The sequence below is a fragment of the Pleuronectes platessa genome, chromosome 19, assembly GCF_947347685.1.
Source record: "Pleuronectes platessa chromosome 19, fPlePla1.1, whole genome shotgun sequence".
Taxonomy (NCBI): domain Eukaryota; kingdom Metazoa; phylum Chordata; class Actinopteri; order Pleuronectiformes; family Pleuronectidae; genus Pleuronectes; species Pleuronectes platessa.
This window is the reverse complement of record NC_070644.1, coordinates 20425069-20434835: the sequence shown is the minus strand read 5'-3', so window position 1 is coordinate 20434835 and position 9767 is coordinate 20425069. Positions and strand designations below refer to the sequence as shown.

At 44.4% G+C, this 9767-nt stretch overlaps 1 protein-coding gene across 1 annotated transcript in view; it reads right to left on the bottom strand.

The window, feature by feature from the left end:
* LOC128424491 (uncharacterized) overlaps positions 1 to 2773 on the bottom strand; it is a 4089-nt gene extending 1316 nt beyond the window's left edge. Inside the window, exon 1 of the mRNA XM_053410684.1 lies at positions 2623 to 2773. The gene's annotated coding sequence lies outside the window, so the exon portion shown is untranslated. The remainder of the gene's footprint in view (positions 1 to 2622) is intronic.
* Between the last annotated feature and the right edge of the window lie 6994 nt (positions 2774 to 9767).

The window sequence follows — 9767 nt, the reverse complement described above, 5'->3', positions numbered from 1 at the left end:
AGTGCCTTGCATAAGTATTCACCCCCTTTGGACTTTTCTACATTTTGTCATGGTATAACCACAGATTAAAATGTATTTCATCGTGAGTTTATGTAATGGACCAACACAAAATAGTGCATCATTTGGAAGTGGGGGGAAATATTACATGGATTTCACAATTATTTACAAATAAAAATCTGAAAAGTGTTGAGTGCATATGTATTCACCCCCTTTACTGTGAAACCCCTAACAAAGATCTGGTGCGACCAATTGCATTCACAAGTCACATTTGCAAGTCACATAATTAGTAAATAGGGTCCACCTGTCTGCAATTTAATCTCAGTATAAATACACCTGTTCTGTGACGGACTCAGAGTTTGTTGGAGATCATTACTGAACAAACAGCATCATGAAGACCAAGGAGCTCACCAAACAGGTCAGGGATAAAGTTGTGGAGAAATATGAAGCAGGGTTAGGTTATAAAAAAATATCCAGAGCTTTGAACATCTCTCTGAGCACCATAAAATCCATCATAAGAAAATGGAAAGAATATGGCACAACCGCAAACCTACCAAGAGGAGGCCGTCCACCCAAACTGAAGAGTCGGACAGGGAGAAAATTAATCAGAGAAGCAACCAGGAGGCCCATGGTTACTCTGGAGGAGTTGCAGAGATCCACAGCTGAGGTGGGAGAATCTGTCCACAGGACAACTACTGGTCGTCTACTCCACAAATCTGGCCTTTATGGAAGAGTGGCAAGAAGAAAGCCATTGTTGAAAGGGATCCATAAAAAAATCCCGTTTGGAGTTTGCCAGAAGCCGTGTGGGAGACACAGCAAACATGTGGAAGAAGGTGCTCTGGTCAGATGAGACCAAAATTGAACTTTTTGGCCTCAATGCAAAACGCTATGTGTGGCGAAAACCCAACACTGCCCATCACCCTGAGCACACCATCCCAACAGTGAAACATGGTGGTGGTAGCATCATGCTGTGGGGATGCTTCTCTTCAGCAGGTACAGGGAAACTGGTCAGAATAGAGGGAAAGATGGATGGAGCCAAATACAGGGAAATCCTTGAAGAAAATCTGATGCAGTCTGCAAAAGACTTGAGACTGGGGCGGAGGTTCATCTTCCAGCAGGACAATGACCCTAAACATACAGCCAGAGCTACAAAGGAATGGTTTGGATTAAAGAATGTTAATGTCTTAAAATGGCCCAGTCAAAGCCCAGACCTCAATCCAATAGAGAATCTATGGCAAGACTTGAAGATTGCGGTTCACAGACGGTCTCCATCCAATCTGACTGAGCTTCATCTTTTTTGCCAAGAAGAATGGACAAACCTTTCCATCTCTAGATGTGCAAAGCTGCTAGAGACATACCCCAAAAGACTTGCAGCTGTAATTGCAGCGAAAGGGGGTTCTACCAAGTATTGACACAGGGGGGTGAATACTTATGCACCCAACAGATGTCAACTTTTTTGTTCTCATTATTGTTTGTGTCACAATAACATTTATTTTGCACCTCCAAAGTACTATGCATGTTTTGTTGATCAAACGGGAAAAAGTTTATTTAAGTCTATTTGAATTCCAGTTAGTAACAGTACATAATGGGAAAAAGTCCAAGGGGGGTGAATACTTATGCAAGGCACTGTATCTGTTTTATCATTTATCATTTCATAGGAGCAAATGATCAGAGCTGATATTAGGGTCATTAGAACAAATGATGATAATCCCGACTCTTTATAATCACTGTTCACATCACATTCAGAATTAAAGCTGTATCATGTGATCTCTGAGCTCTGCTGCCAAACACATGTAGAAAACTGAGATCAGACTCAGACGTGAATGTGCAAATATAAATGAGAATTTCACACTCCAGTCTATTTCTGCTCATTCAGACGTCAGACGTCGACTTGCAGACGGAGCGATTCTCCAGATTTGGTTTTGTGTTTGTCAAGTCATTTCTGAAAAGATGTAACATGATGTCACAACAACAACAAAGATATTTTTGAAGTGGATTCATTTCATTTAGAGAAGAATCCACTTGTCAGACGTCTTGAACAGTCAACAGCTGTTTTCTCTGTGAAGACGATGTGAGGAAACGATGAGACGTTAACTCACTCCTCGGTTTCCTGCTGTGACTCAGAGACGCTGAGAGAAAGTCTTTAAAACAACATCATGATGAATTCAGAGCTGCAGCACAAAATAAATATGTTTTATACTAATGTATTATACTCATTTTAAAGGTCAGAACATTTGACAACAGACGGAAAACTTTCAACAAATATCCAACCCTTTGATATCAGGACTGAAATCCTCTCTATTATATTTTAAAAACACATCACGTGACTGTCTGTGTGATGGAAACGTCTCAGACTTGAATCTGTCTCGACTGTGACTCAGTTCTTCACGGGTGCAGGTGTCTAGGCTCCGCCCTCATCAGTCACATGACCCTGGCTGTGGTCACCTCACAGTTTGGCGTCGCTCTGCAGCTCAGATCAAACACTTGCTCTTTAAAAAGGTGAAGACAGAACAAATCCACACGCTCATCTCATCGTCATCCGCTTGCTGTTGAAGTGGTGTCCTGTAAATGAATCCACACGCTGCTTCACTCAAACACAAACTATCATAAAAGAAAATGACTTACCTGATGTCTTTGTCTGTCTCACTGTTCACGCCCCCTTATGTGTCCAATCACAGCACACGTCAAGGTGAGGTACAGTACGTGTCTCTCTATCTCTACACCTGTCTCCACGTCTGTCTGTCTGTCTCTGTGTTTACCAGCGTGCACTCGGGCTGCTCTGTAGATCTGCTCTGTGCTGAGCAGGTTTCCCCTCTTTGCTATTTTTACATTATACGTTGACAGAACCAGAGCCGCAGCTCTAAATTTAGAGTGGGGGGTGAAGCCACACACGAGGACAGCGGCCATGTGGAGACGCAGCGAAGTGACACGAAATAAATGAATGTTGATCTTTATTCAACAGGTGCAACAACAAAAACAAGCGGGAAAAGCTGTAAACACGTCTGAGCCAATCAGAGAGCAGCGCTGCCGGCGAACCGGACTCAATCTGCAAGATGAAACTCAGCAGGGACATATGTTAGTGTAACGACCCTCAGCCAATCAGAGGGAAGCATGTAAAGCGTCCATCAGAGACAGTCGCTCAGGGTTACAGCAGCGTTCAGCCGACGCACACGCTAAGCAACATGTGATGAGGTCACGTGCATTCACTGTGACACATGACCAATCAACACACCCCTCTGCCCTGCCTGAGATCAGGATATGAGCTTCTACACCAAACTCATTTCATACAATAACATAAATCTGACCCTTATTCAATTTATTTTATATTGTTCTGTTCCTTTTGATTAAAAGCTGCATATTTACACAGATTCTAAATTGCTGTCATCATTTCATCTTGTAAAACACTTTGTAAATTAGTTTTTAAAAAGTGCTACATAAATAAAGATTGTAGTTATTTTTAAACTTCATTTCCCCTCTACATATATAAAATGAATCAACGATTGCGTGAAGAACTTTTGAGTTCTGAGTTTTTAATATTCAGTCCACTTCTCTCCTCTGATCGGTGGTTTGTTATCTCTCAGGTTTCAGGTGAACACATGGAGCCGCCTCACTCCCAGTTCAAATAACACCAGGAGCTGTTTCACCTTTAAATCACAGCTGTGTGTTTGTCACATCCGCAGACACACAATTTAAACAAAATGGTGAAATTCACGTTGTCTCACCAAAGTGGGTATTTCTCTTTATGGGGTTTTAATTGTTGTCTTTGTTGTCAAATGATTTGATTGACAAATAAACATCTTTCCCTCTCATCTAATCAGTGACATCAGAGTTTAGCTCCAACATTCAGCAGGAGACTTTTAAAATATGAATAATTCTGAACAGAGTTTGGTGGATTTGTTACCGCAGCTGCTCTTCTGGTTCAGGCAGCAGAGGATCATGGGTAATATCCTGGGTTCAGTTGTGATTCAGTTCAGTGGGACGACACTTTGATAGACTTTGTTTTTTCCACATATGAAAACCACGTCCTCACTCGGACACAGAGACAAACAGAATGAATCCCCACATGTGGCTGCAGGGGGCGCTGTGATAATTGTACAATTTCACAGGTTATGAAATCAACGCTTATGCTACATTCTCCAAATCTTCAGAATCATGTTGTCTTATTTGAGCAACATGGTCTCAGAGCAGACCTGGAGTTTGACCCAAAGCTCGTGGTGTATAAATAGCAGTGGAGCCTGGTGGAGATCTGCCTGGTGGCACTTTCCTGAGGATCCTGTTACAGGTGATCTCACAGAGAAGAGAACAGCAGCAGCTCCACCACGTTCCAGAAGGTTCACTGAGTCGCACTAACACCTGTGGCTCATCAAACATCTCCAGACACCAGAAGCAAAGGAGAATTCAGTTCAGAGAACACAAAGGAACCAGGAAGTGTTGACACCAGATCCAGACCCTTTATTGTGATGAGTCACGTTGACCCTTCAGGCTTAATTTATCATCTGTGAGGATGGTGAAGAAATAGTTGTTTACCAGCATCATTGGTTCAGACTCTTCATCTTGATTTCATAGGTTCTGAGCCGTCACACAGATTTACTGCAGTTTCAGCTTCGGTGTAAAGAATCTTGAGACAATGTGAATTATGATTTGTTGCCTGACTAATAAAATGGAATCGAATTAAATTATTTCAGTAATTCAGGAAATCTCTTCGAGTACAATAAATCAGAGACAAGTTTGTGATTAATGCATTTGGCAAAAGAAGAAACAAGGTCTGTTAAAATGTTCTTTATTGACATGCTCGGTCTGTTAAAGGAAGTTTAAAGAAATGCTCAGTTGATTCATCTGAGCTGAAGCATCCAGGACTTCTACTTGGCCTTGGAGCCACTCGTGGTCTGGTACAGGGGAAGGAGAAACTTCCACGACTCGGCCCAACCCGAGGGCGACTTCATGGGCATCTGCTCTCTCAGACCACCGGGCAGGTCCAGGGACCTCCAGGACTCTGCCCAGCCTTCAAAGAACTTGTCTTTGGTCTCAGCCGCCGGCTTCACTTTCTTTTCTGAAGCCGGGACTTTCTTGGGACGAGGTTGGGTTTTGCCGATGAGGTGGCCTCCTGGGCACTTCTTCTCCGATTGTTTCTCTTTTTCCATATTGGAGAACAAGTGCCTTCTTGTCTGGATCTTCTTCGTTATGATCACCCTCGGGTCAACGAGCTCCTCGGACTTGCTTTTGTGTTTGATCTGTGCGATGGGCTCCTGCAGCAGCAGATAGGAGCTTCTCCACAGCCTGTACATCGTAGGGTTGTTGTTTAAGTTAGTGTAGATCTTGTTTTGTGCATTATTTCCTCTTGACCACAGAACTGTGTGGTGACACGGGTTGGGAGAGGACTCCAACCAAGGCTTCTCCACGAGGGGCATCGGGTTGGCCAGTCTGAAGCAGCTTCCCCACTTGGATCCGTCCTCGCCAGCAGTGGCTTGGTGCTGCTGAGTTGTGTTGCACAGACCTTTCCCAGGTTGTCCTGAAGATCGATGATAACTGGTTTGATGGTTCAGAAGTGACTCAGCTCTCCATGATGCGCTCCACTGTTTCTCAGGGTATCTTTCCCTGAACATCTTGTCGTCTAAAGTCCAGCTCATTTTAGCTTCAGCCATCTGTAAGGACATCTTCTCTTTCATGGGTTGGATCTCCATCTTTTCATTCACGCAGTTCTCTGTGGAACTCTGCTCAGTTCCGTTCTCTGTGTGGAAGGCAGAACACCTCCAGGCCTCCCTCCACTGGATGAGTGAGGGTGTATCATGGTGAAACTGGCTGTCTGAGACCATCCAGGACGCCTGCCAGTCAGAACTGGACCCATGAGACCTCATCTGAGCCTGTGAACTGCTGGGAAGGTTGGAGGCTGCACTTGAACTTCCTTGGCTGGGTTGTGCATGACCTTGCCGAGGTTGGCGCCTTGTGGACCTCCACGATTGTCCCCAGCTATGCTCTGCAGTTGGTCCATTCTTAGGGAACTCCACAGGCTCAAAGTGGTGCTGGTACCTTAGCCGATCGACTCGGACTTGGGGTATGGTGGACCAACCTCCCTGCCAGAGTTCAGGCTCCTGTTGCAGAGGCTGAGATCGGTATTTCCATGAGTCTTTCCATTCTGAGGCAGTGGACCTCGTGTCTCTGTCCTCTGACTCCCTGAAAGGCCTCATGGGGTCAGGCCTTGTTCTTCTTCTTTCCTCCCTCATTCTGTGTTTCAGTGTTTTCCAGGAGTCCATCCAGTTTGAGGAAAATGAGAAATGTTCCACAGATCTCAGAGACTGCAGCTGAGATTGGGTGAATTCTCTCTTTGGCCGGTGTATGATGTCATGTTTCAGTTGTTCATAGTTTGGGTCAGCTTCCTCTGATGGTGAACACTTCTCCATCTTCTGAGTCTTCGGAGTGGTCTCCATCTTAGGTGACAGGGCCCTTAGAACCTTCTCAATCTCTTCACAGGGTTGTGAGTTGTTTTTCGTCACCTGCCATGACTTGCTCCACTCAGAGAGAGCGTTCAATTCGTTGTACAGCTGCAGGTACAGATCTTTGTGCTTATGCTCACTGGACTCAAGTCTGGTTTTATGAAGGAAAAACTGTTTCTGCTGGATGGAGGAGGAATCATTTTCATCTGGTCTGAGAGAGCGATCTGAGTTATCCTGGTTGTTGTTGGGAACTGTAGCGGCTCTCCATGAATTCTCCCACTCTGGACTGAGAGAGCTTTCACTTTGAGGCTCAGATTTGTTGCAGCCATGAAGGTTGGACATCCTCCAACATTCCTCCCACATGGAACTTACCTCACATTTCTTATCTTGCTTGTTCATAACAGACTCATTTATCAAAGCTTCATCTGGATGATGATCCTCCTGACTCGCTGCCCTGGTGGATCTCCATGAATCACTCCACTCCGAGCACGGGGTTTTGTCGTGGTGCTGACTCTCCAGCAACATGGTGAAGAAACCGTATCTGCTGACATTCTCTTCATTCACAGATGATGGATCTTTCTTATTGTTTGGGTTTGATTTCCTCCAGGAACTCTGCCACTTCTCAGCAGGAAGACTCACGTCTAGCTCTTGTGTCTCCATCAGCCTGTGGTCGGGCTTGTTCCACAGATGAAGACTGGGAGGGTTCTTCATGTTGGGCCCGTTTGGCCGAGGCTGGTCTTCTTCAGAGTGAGGCTGCTGGGTCGCCAACATCCAGCACTGACCCCAGTCGGATGGAACCTCTGCTGGTGGTGGCAAAGATTTGTTGTACTTCCATGACTTTCCCCACATCATGGAAGAAGGTTGAGTCTGGCTGATGAACATGAGGGCCTGCAACCTGTTGAAGCTCTTGTCCTGCCCCTTTTTGTTCTTGTGGCTTGGCGTTTGAGAGGAGAAGCCCCTGCTCTGGGCTCCTGGTCGACCAAAGGATCCCGGCCCTGCACCACGGGGCAGCGGAGGCTGAGCCGCAGGTTTCTTGCCCTTCCAGAAACTCTCATTGTCTATTGGAGTGTCAGCGGGTTGGATTTTCCTTTCCACCCGTTTGGAGATTCCCTGTCTGACTCTCAAGCGACCGGCCCACTCCTCGTTAATACTGTGGAAACAAACGTACAAAAAAAAAGCTTCAGTCAATAGGAGGATTCAAGATCTTAATCTCACATTGACTTCCCGTAAATATTTCATGGTGGCTCAAATGTAACAGCTGTAGTGAATATCATGTCAAAGCACTACATGAATATTGGTACAGTACATGAGGTATGATGGGAAAGTGAGTCCAAGCTGATGGAGCCACACCACCACCTACAGGTTGGGCTGCTACCAGAGGGAGATCTGTTGGTCAGTCTCAGCTTTCAGGATCCGGTCACACCCTCAATCTTCATCCTGCTGGGTTATGTAATACATCTGCTGGGTTACAGCATGTACGGTGTATTAATACCCTGTGGTTCAGAGGTGAGGGGGCAGCTATACTGTTTATACTTAGAGTCGTGCATCATAACAGGGTTTAAAAAATATGATGTCAAGTGCGTGCCACAAAGGGGAACATACTGTATACATGTCATACTGGAGGGGGTTCCCGGATATTTAAAACCTGAGGAATGCACAGTTATGTTCCTTGGAAGTAAAAATGATTGTGTCACTGGTAATGACTTATATTTAACCAAGATAAGAAGAAGGAACTGGTACAAGATTGAACCGCCTACTGGGGACAGTGGTTGGAAACTGTCGGGTGTCCAACATGAGAAACCTTTAATTCTGTCCCTATAAATAGCAACTTTAAAATATATGTAGTATCTATATATATACAAACACATTCATAGACTTTTTCTCTACGTAAAAAAACTTTATCCCTCGGAAACGGAGTCCGACAGAATGAATCAACAGCAGAGGGCGCTGCTGCTTAGTGAAGTTACATAGTGTTGCTTTAAAATATGGAGTAGTTAGAACTCCAGAAGGGAATCAAACCTGTGTCACTGTTCAGGTTTTCATTTTCTGGTTTCAGGGTGTGGACTCATCAGAGTTCTTTCATTTCCAACATTCCTCAAAGCATTGATCTAATATGTCAGCAGAATAAAATGTTCCCTGTATTATATCTGAGTCCATCAGTCGTTAATCACCTGTCGCTGCAGAAGCTGGCGAACGCATCACTTCCTTCAACCTGTCTCTTAAAACAACCACACCCAGCAGCTACTGATGGAAAGTACCAGTCAACAGTCAACACATTCATCTGAACTCAAAATCAGTCTGTTGATTTATTTAGTAGATGTTGTTTTTGTGCATCCGACTCTTGAAATGGATCATAAGAGAATATTATAGAAACAGTTAATGTGAAGTGTAATAAGTTACAAGTCAGTTTGTGTTTGTCTCTGCAGGACAGAGTCCTTAGAGAAAGACCTGAGTTCATCAGGTCAGTTTGAAGATGGTGTCATGATAAATGTAAATATAAGATATTAGATGAATCGAAAACTTGAATAAATGTTTATCAAAAATATCAAACTCTCCTCACACATTTCCGAACACTCTACTACTTCCTCCATCCAATAAATTAAAAAGGAGTTCTGAGTGAGACGTGGTGCACACAGACAGACGATCAGTCTTACGAGGACAGGGCGCTCTTCTCTCTCCGCTCCTGCTCCTGCTGCTTCCTCTGGTCCTGCTCTCGAGCTCGGATCTCCCACACGCTCTTCATGATGGAGGCGTCGCAGGCGACCACCTCGAGGTTCCTCTCAGTCGACATCGTCACACGGCTTCAAACCACCTGTCAACACAGAGAAAAGGAGTTTTACTACAATAAAAAACATTCATTATATAACATCAAGATATGTTCAGATGCTCCATTTGGGTGCAGATAGGGAAATGAGTCTCTGATGCACCTTATGGTCTGGATGGTGAATGTGGAGACGCTGCAGACGCTTCAGCTCTTATGTACGACAGCTCCGAGTGGCTTTAACATGCTATAGGTTGGGGGGGGGCTGCATATATATATATAACACACTCCTACACATTCTGTACATGCTGTAACATTATCGTTGCCAGCGACCCCAGAGCTTCAGACCAGCATTTAAAACATATGACTGTAAGAAACAAGCTTTGATTTTTAATCTCTGAACTGAAAGTCCCTGAAACTGTGTTTTAGAAACTGAATTAATGTCTAAAGACAGCAGCACATAGAGGTGAGAGACTCAAACAGTGATTTATAAATGCACTGGGAACCATGAACTGTAAATCCAATGGATGACATGACGGCTCCCAACAGTGAAGCCAAAGCCTCTTGATTAAGATTAA